Source organism: Coregonus lavaretus (genome assembly GCF_964263955.1).
Source record: "Coregonus lavaretus genome assembly, contig: HAP1_SCAFFOLD_280, whole genome shotgun sequence".
NCBI lineage: Eukaryota > Metazoa > Chordata > Actinopteri > Salmoniformes > Salmonidae > Coregonus > Coregonus lavaretus.
The window spans coordinates 338,523-347,500 of record NW_028161584.1 but is presented as its reverse complement, the minus strand read 5'-3'; the positions used below and the strand labels follow the sequence as shown (position 1 = coordinate 347,500).

At 42.6% G+C, this 8,978-nt stretch overlaps 1 protein-coding gene across 1 annotated transcript in view; it reads right to left on the bottom strand.

Annotated features, from left to right (window-relative positions):
• LOC311120367 (NLR family CARD domain-containing protein 3-like) overlaps positions 1–8,978 on the bottom strand; it is a gene marked incomplete at its 3' end in the record, with an annotated part of 211,386 nt that overhangs the window by 36,165 nt on the left and 166,243 nt on the right. The gene's annotated exons all lie outside the window — the stretch shown is intronic.

The following is an 8,978-nucleotide window of genomic DNA, read 5'->3' as shown; positions in this document are numbered from 1 at the left end:
CTAGAATTGTATGGTCATATTGTTATACTAATGTGAACATCAATGCATTGATTCAGTAAGTTTTTCAATATAATATAATATATTATATACATATTGTAATATATATTTTTCTCTAAACTGAATATTTCTTCCTGATGATTAGTACTTAAATGTCATTTTATGTACTCACAGAGCAGCTCTGGAGGCTTTGACCACTGGCAGCAGCCTCAGAAGACCTTCCTCTGATCTGGAGTATTTATTCGGGTCAAACACATCCAGCTCCTTTTCTGAAGTCAGCAACACAAAGACCAGAGCTGACCACTGTGCAGGTGACAGTTCTTCTTCTGAGAGACTTCCTGATCTCAGGTATCTTTGGATCTCCTCCACTAGAGAATGGTCATTCAGTTCATTCAGACAGTGGAACAGATTGATGCACCTCTCTGGAGAGGGATTCTCCCTGATCTTCTCCTTGATGTACTTGACTGTTTCTTCATGGCTCTGTGAGCTGCTTCTTGTCTTTGTCAGTAGACCTCGTAAGTGCTTCTGATTGGACTCCAGTGAGAGGCCCAGAAGGAAGCGGAGGAACAGGTCCAGGTTTCCTGTCTCACTTTGTAAGGCTTTATCCACAGCACTCTTGTAGACAGTAACTTCAGTAACTTGCGGATCGGCCATTAGATTCTCATTGTTGTTGAAGAATGAGAGGAACACAAATACAGCAGCCAGAAACTCCTGAATGCTCAGATGCACGAAGCAGTACACCTTGTCCTGGTACAGCCCACATTCCTCTTTAAAGAGCTGTGTGCACAATCCTGAGTACACTGAGGCTTCATTGACATCAATGCCAGCCTCTTTCAGGTCTTCTTCATAGAAAATCAGATTGCCATTCACAAGCTGTTGAAAAGCCAGTTTTCCCAGTGACAGAATGCTCTCTTTATTCCAGTGTGGACCTGTCTCTTCTTTCCCAAGATACTTTTCATCCTTCTGTTTGGTATGAAACTCCACAAGGTGTGAGTACATCTCAGTCAGAGTCTTGGGCATCTCTTCTCTCTGGTCTGTACTCAACATGTGTTCAAGGACTATTGCAGAAATCCAACAGAAGACTGGAATATGGCACATGATGTGGAGGCTCCTTGATGTCTTTATGTGTGAGATGATTCTGCTGGCCAGGTCCTCATCACTGAATCTCTTCCTGAAGTACTCCTCCTTCTGTGGGTCATTGAACCCTCGTACCTCTGTCACCTGGTCAACACACACTGAAGGGATCTTATTGGCTGCTGCAGGTCGGGTAGTTATCCAGAGGAGAGCAGAGGGAAGCAGATTTCCCTTGATGAGATTTGTCAGCAGAACATCCACTGATGTTGACTCTGTGACGTCACAACAGATCTTGTTCTTCTGGAAGTCTAGGGGCAGTCGGCACTCATCCAGACCATCAAAGATGAACAGAACTTTGTACTTGTCGTAGTTGGAGGTTCTTGATTCTTTGGTTTCCATTGAGAAGTGATTGAGAAGTTCAATCAAAGTGTGTTTCTCCTTTTTCATCAAATTCAGCTCCCGAAAAGGGAATGAAAATACAAATTGGACATCCTGATTTGCTTTTCCTTCAGCCCAGTCCAGAATGAACTTCTGCACAGAGACTGTTTTTCCAATGCCAGCGACTCCCTTTGTCAGCACAGTTCTGATAAGTTTGTCTTGTCCAGTTAAGGGTCTGAAGATGTCGTTACATTTGATTGCAGTCTCTGGTCTTGCTTGTTTCCTGGTTGTTGTCTCAATCTGTCTCAGCTCATGTTCATTATTGACCTCTCCTGTTCCACCCTCTGTGATGTAGAGCTCTGTGTAGATCTTATTGAGAAGTGTTGGGTTTCCTTGTTTAGCGATCCCCTCAAATACACATTGAAACTTCTTCTTTAGATTAGATTTGAGTTCACGTTGGCAAATCACAGCAAGCTCATCTGAATCTAGAAATAACACAGAGGATATTAATATTACGTCTGTTTTAATGCCTACAGTATTCTAGGACTGTTAACATTTTAAATTATAATAATTTATTCTCTTAACTGACTGTATAAATGTGTAAATGTTTTCATAATGCATTACAGACTGGAGTGACTGATTATATTATTATTGGTATTATCTCTCTCTCTCTCTCTCTCTCTCTCTCTCTCTCTCTCTCTCTCTCTCGCTCTCTCTCTCTCTCTGTCTAAATTAATCAACACAACACATCCCTGCTGCTACTTGATGAGGTCACTAGGTGTTGTGTTAAGGCTGCTACAATATCATTGAGTTACACAGCTACTTTAGCTGTACTTTAGCTACAGCTTTTAAATGTTCTAAAACAGCATTCAACATGAGGCAGACAGCTCTTACTTTTCTCCAGTGTGTCAGCAAGCTCCTTCTGGTTCATTTTCCTCAGGACATGCAGTGTGATCTTCAGAGCCCCCTCTCTGGCACTGCTCTCCTGCTTCTCATCTTCAGCGTCCACCACTTCCTTATCCTGCTTCTGACTCTCAAAGCCTTCTGGGAGTTCTGGACTAAGAATCCTCTTAAACATCTTCAGCTCGTTCTTCAAAAATGTCATAATATTCTCTTCAAGCAACTGAAATAAATCAAGTAAAAAAGTTAAGCAAGATAAGAAATGCTTTCTCATTAACATATGAATGAATGATTGACAGATCAACTTTACTTGAGGTAAACCAAAACAAAAATACATATCAGGACCACATACACTGAATATGGAGGCCAGGTCTGTTTGATGACTCTGGGAAGACTGACCACTGAGAATCTCTGACTCTGATCTCTCCTTTTGGTTTCTGTAGAAAAATCATGAGATTACATCTCATCCAGGGAGTGCACACACACACACACACACACACACACACACACACACACACACACACACACACACACACACACACACACACACACACAGGGAGGGAGGGAATGTTGTGTTTGTTTAATATTGTTTTAGGACTATGAAAATGGAAAAAAGGTTTAGCCTATGGATTATGAAAACAACAAAAAGAAATGGGAAAATGGGAGAGGAGAAATGACTAGAGACAGTGTTGTTTAACTCACTGACCATGACCCATGAGTTCTTCTTACCTTTGTTCAGTAGAAAAGTCTCCCTCTCTAAACTCTATAGGTAGAACCATAGACCAGTCACTCTTCATGGACACACAGCTGGGTACAGGGGAGGCTGGTCTCTCCTGCTTGATTGGACTTCAACACAACAGAGACAAACATTACATCTCTCATCTACTCTGAGCTCAGATGGGGAAACATAAGAAGAGTTTCATTCCAAAATGCTATATATCCATTTTCAGAAATGTTAGTAAATTAGCTTCTATTGTTTAAAGAAATTATGAAAGAGATTGGTGAATTTTTCACTATCTAATCATGGCAGGGGGTTGTTTAAATGTGTTTCTTTAAAATCGATCAATTAATGGCTTCATTTCAGAGAGACAAATGTTTTTTTTTGCAAAATGCTATATATCTGCCTCACTCTCAGAGAAATAAGTAGTACTGCTAGATTTTACACAGTTAAATGTAACAAATAACTACAGTTTTAATAAAGAACTGTACAAATGATACACTTGTGACATCAATACTTAAATATATATATATATTTTTTTAATACAGTAATATGAGATCTGTATGTAAAACATTTACACTTCACATTTTAGTTATTTAGCAGATGTTTTTGTCCAGGGCCTGGTATCCCAAAAGCATGTTAAGGCCAAGTTCATCATTAGAACCTTCGTAGGAGCATTGTTAAATCTCTGAGCTGTTTCCCAAAACCATCGTTATTAACGTTGCACTTGAAAACGCTCATATTCTAACACCTGCCTCAGACCACTTGTAGAACAGCCAAGTGCGTCGTTAGATGCTTTTTTGCCCTCCCGCCTCACTTTATACACAGAAGATCTCCGCTAAACATAGAATCACATGGTTTATCCGTCTCTTTTTGACCACCGATAAATTCAGAACAAAGTTGACTACAAATACAAAGTTGCCAATGTCTTTGCAATTGATTCAAACAAGGGAAGTACACAAATTATGCTTCAAATGAAAACCGAGATGACTGCATTACAATCTAAACAGTAGGCTATAGGCCTATTTCAATCATATTGAAATATATTCAATGTTCAATCAATTGAGTTCTATTTTGCTACTTGTAGGCTACTGTCTGTAATCTGTCTCAATATATTTCATGATATGTAGCCTAACATGTGCCCAATGATGTGCCGAATCTGTGATTTAGTGCATTTTTATTGTGTAAGCATTAGAATAAGCTGCCTCAATTTTTGCAGCCGTAGGTAGTAATATCTTTCTAGAAGCTGATCCGTGGTCAGTATTGTGAAATAATTATAATGTTATGGAAAGATTTTAATGGAGAAAACTGATCCGAGAGCAGTGCTCCCCTTCTTTCGATCCTATCAGTGTCGATACATGCTCCACCGGACGTGACTGATCCAGTTTCTACTGGTCTGCCTGCGGATATGGAACTCTGACCTGTTCAACGGACGTGCGACCTTGTCCCGAACCTGCTGTTTCGACCCTCTCTCTCTCTCTACCACTCCTGCTGTCTCGACCTCTGAATGCTCGGCTATGATAAGCCAACTGACATTTACTCCTGAGGTGCTGACCTGTTGCAACCTCTATAACCACAGTCATTATTATTTGACCCTGCTGGTCATCTATGAACATTTGAACATCTTGAAGAACGATCTGGCCTTAATGGCCATATCCTCTTATAATCTCCTCCCAGCACAGCCAGAAGAGGACTGGCCTCCCCTCAGAGCCTGGTTCCTCTCTAGGTTTCTTCCTAGGTTCCTGCCTTTCTAGGGAATTTTTCCTAGCCACCGTGCTTCTACATCTGCATTGCTTGCTCTTTGGGGTTTTAGACTGGGTTTCTATATAAGCACTTTGTGACAACTGCTGATGTAAAAAAATATATAATTGTGGTACGCATATGAAGCAGACCAGGCCAGGGTTTAGGGTTTGAGAAGTCAAAGAAGTAAAAATGACTTCCTTAGTTGTTAGTAAAACATTTTTTAACTCAGCATTGTTGGTTAAGGGCTCGTAAGTAAGCATTTCACAGTAAGGTCTACACCTGTTGCATTAGGAGCATGTGACAAATCTAATTTGGATTGATTGATTTGTTCATTTTATAAATGTTCTGTCTTTAGTAGTTGAACACATTATTACTTCAACCTCGTGAAAGTGACAAACTGACACGTTTTCATGTTAGTCAAAAACAACTTTATATGGAAGGAGTGCCTTTGATTTGACGGCCTGCACATGCGCAGTTCGGCGTGAGACGACTGCTCGACCTGATGACATGTTTTTACGCATGACCTTCAAATTAAAATAAATGAAATTGTATGTCACATGCGCCGAATACAACAGTGGTACACTTTACCGTGAAATGCTTACTTACGAGCCCTTTTCCAACAATTTAGTTAAAAAGTAACAAAAATTAGCTAAATAAAAAAAGGAAATAGTAACATAATAAAATAACAATAATGAGGCTATAAGGAGTACCAGTACTGAGTCAACGTGCAGGGGTACCAGGTAGTTGAGGTAATAACTAGACTATATACAAGGAGTACCAGAACTGAGTCAATGTCCAGGGGTACCAGGTAGTTGAGGTAATAACTAGACTATATACAAGGAGTACCAGTACTGAGTCAATGTGCAGGGGTACCAGGTAGTTGAGGTAATAACTAGACTATATACAAGGAGTACCAGTACTGAGTCAATGTCCAGGGGTACCAGGTAGTTGAGGTAATAACTAGACTATATACAAGGAGTACCAGTACTGAGTCAATGTCCAGCGGTACCAGGTAGTTAAGGTAATAACTAGACTATATACAAGGAGTACCAGAACTGAGTCAATGTGCAGGGGTACCAGGTAGTTGAGGTAATAACTAGACTATATACAAGGAGTACCAGTACTGAGTCAATGTGCAGGGGTACCAGGTAGTTGAGGTAATAACTAGACTATATACAAGGAGTACCAGTACTGAGTCAATGTACAGGGGTACCAGGTAGTTGAGGTAATAACTAGACTATATATAAGGAGTACCAGTACTGAGTCAATGTGCAGGGGTACCAGGTAGTTGAGGTAATAACTAGACTATATATAAGGAGTACCAGTACTGAGTCAATGTACAGGGGTACCAGGTAGTTGAGGTAATAACTAGACTATATACAAGGAGTACCAGTACTGAGTCAATGTGCAGGGGTACCAGGTAGTTGAGGTAATAACTAGACTATATACAAGGAGTACCAGTACTGAGTCAATGTACAGGGGTACCAGGTAGTTGAGGTAATAACTAGACTATATACAAGGAGTACCAGTACTGAGTCAATGTGCAGGGGTACCAGGTAGTTGAGGTAATAACTAGACTATATATAAGGAGTACCAGTACTGAGTCAATGTACAGGGGTACCAGGTAGTTGAGGTAAAAACTAGACTATATACAAGGAGTACCAGTACTGAGTCAATGTACAGGGGTACCAGGTAGTTGAGGTAATAACTAGACTATATACAAGGAGAACCAGTACTGAGTCAATGTGCAGTGGTACCAGGTAGTTGAGGTAATAACTAGACTATATATAAGGAGTACCAGTACTGAGTCAATGTGCAGGGGTATCAGGTAGTTGAGGTAATAACTAGACTATATACAAGGAGTACCAGTACTGAGTCAATGTGCAGGGGTACCAGGTAGTTGAGGTAATAACTAGACTATATACAAGGAGTACCAGTACTGAGTCAATGTGCAGGGGTACCAGGTAGTTGAGGTAATAACTAGACTATATACAAGGAGTACCAGTACTGAGTCAATGTGCAGGGGTACCAGGTAGTTGAGGTAATAACTAGACTATATACAAGGAGTACCAGTACTGAGTCAATGTGCAGGGGTACCAGGTAGTTGAGGTAATAACTAGACTATATACAAGGAGTACCAGTACTGAGTCAATGTGCAGGGTACCAGGTAGTTGAGGTAATAACTAGACTATATACAAGGAGTACCAGTACTGAGTCAATGTGCAGGGGTACCAGGTAGTTGAGGTAATAACTAGACTATATACAATGAGTACCAGTACTGAGTCAATGTGCAGGGTACCATGTAGTTGACGTAATAACTAGACTATATACAAGGAGTACCAGTACTGAGTCAATGTCCAGGGGTACCAGGTAGTTGAGGTAATAACTAGACTATATACAAGGAGTACCAGTACTGAGTCAACGTGCAGGGGTACCAGGTAGTTGAGGTAATTTAGGTAATATGTACATGTAGGTAGGGTTAAAAGTGACTAGGCAATCAGGATAGAGATTACATCTCCTCATCCAGGGAGTGCACACACACTCACTGACACACACACACAGGGAGGGAATGTTGTGTTTGTTTAATATTGTTTCAGGACTATGAAAATGGAAAAAAGGATTAGCCTATGGATTATGAAAACAACAAAAATAAATGGGAAAATGGGAGAGGATAAATGACTAGAGACAGTGTTGTTTAACTCACTGATCATGACCCATGAGTTCTTCTTACCTCTGTTCAGTAGAAAAGTCTCCCTCTCTAAACCGTATAGGACGATCCATAGACCAGTCACTCTTCATGGACACACAGCTGGGTACACGGGAGGCTAGTCTCTCCTGCTTGATTGGGCTTCAACACAACAGAGACAAACATTACGTCTCTCATCTACTCTGAGCTCAGATGGGGAAACAAGAGTTTCATTCCAAAACGCTATATATCCATTTTCAGAAATGTTGGTAAATTAGCTTTTATTGTTTAAAGAAATGATTAAACCACTACAAGGCTTTATAAAGGTGTCTAAAGTTGTCACGGATTCTGCCGAGGCTGCTCCTCCTCCTAGTTCGGGCAGGCTTCGGCGTTCGTCGTCCCCGGAGTACTAGCTGCCACCGTTGAATGTTTCTATGTGTTATTGCTTTTGTCTGTCTGTCACACCTGTGTCAGTTTGTGTCTGATTACGTGTTCTATAAGTTGCCTGTGTTGTATTGGTTAGGTTGTGTGTTGTTTTTCGCCTGTCCGTAGTGCTGCGTGTTTTGTCTCTGTTTCATTGTTTATTGTTTTACGCATAGTTTGCGTATAGCTCGCCTCTGTTTTTCTTGAGGCCGTTTACTGTGTCTTTGCCTTGTAGTTTCACCAGTAAACTTTGTTGGACTAAGCTTCGGTGTCCTGCGCCTGACTCCCACACCACATACACCTCAGCCTTGACAGAACAACACACCAGTATGGAGTCAGCAGGAGCAGCGGCGGCACCCAAGTCGCTGGAGGATCGGATCAGCGACCAAGACACCATGATCCGGCAACTTGGGGCCGCCATGAACGAGGTGTCCAACACTCTGCGCCGGTTGGTTACAGGAGAGGTGCCCACGCCTTCTCACACCATCCCATCACCATCGGCCAGTCCTCCTCTCTCAGCACCGGGACCCAGTGGCATTCGGCTCTCGCTCCCGAGGGCATATGATGGTTCTGCAGCCGGGTGTCAGGGGTTCCTCCTGCAGGTGGAACTCTACCTGGCCACCATACACCCAGCGCCCTCGGGATACGAGAGCGTCTCCGCCCTCATCTCCTGTCTATCCGGCAAGGCGTTGGAGTGGGCCAACGCCGAGTGGAGGGGAATAGACGCCGCTACCATCACCTACGCGGAGTTCTCCCGCCGCTTCAGGACTGTCTTCGATCATCCACCTGAGGGGAAGGCGGCGGGGGAGCGTCTGTTCCACCTCCGACAGGGGAAGAGGAGCGCACAGGAGTTCGCCCTGGAGTTCCGGACTCTAGCGGTGGATGCGGGGTGGAATGAGAGGGCCCTCATCGACCATTACCGGTGTAGCCTACGAGAGGACGTTCGTCGTGAGCTGGCCTGCAGGGACCCCAACCTATCCTTCGACCAGTTGGTGGACATCTCCATCCGTCTCGACACCCTGCTGGCTACCCGCGGACGTCCCGAGTGGGGGTCGTCCA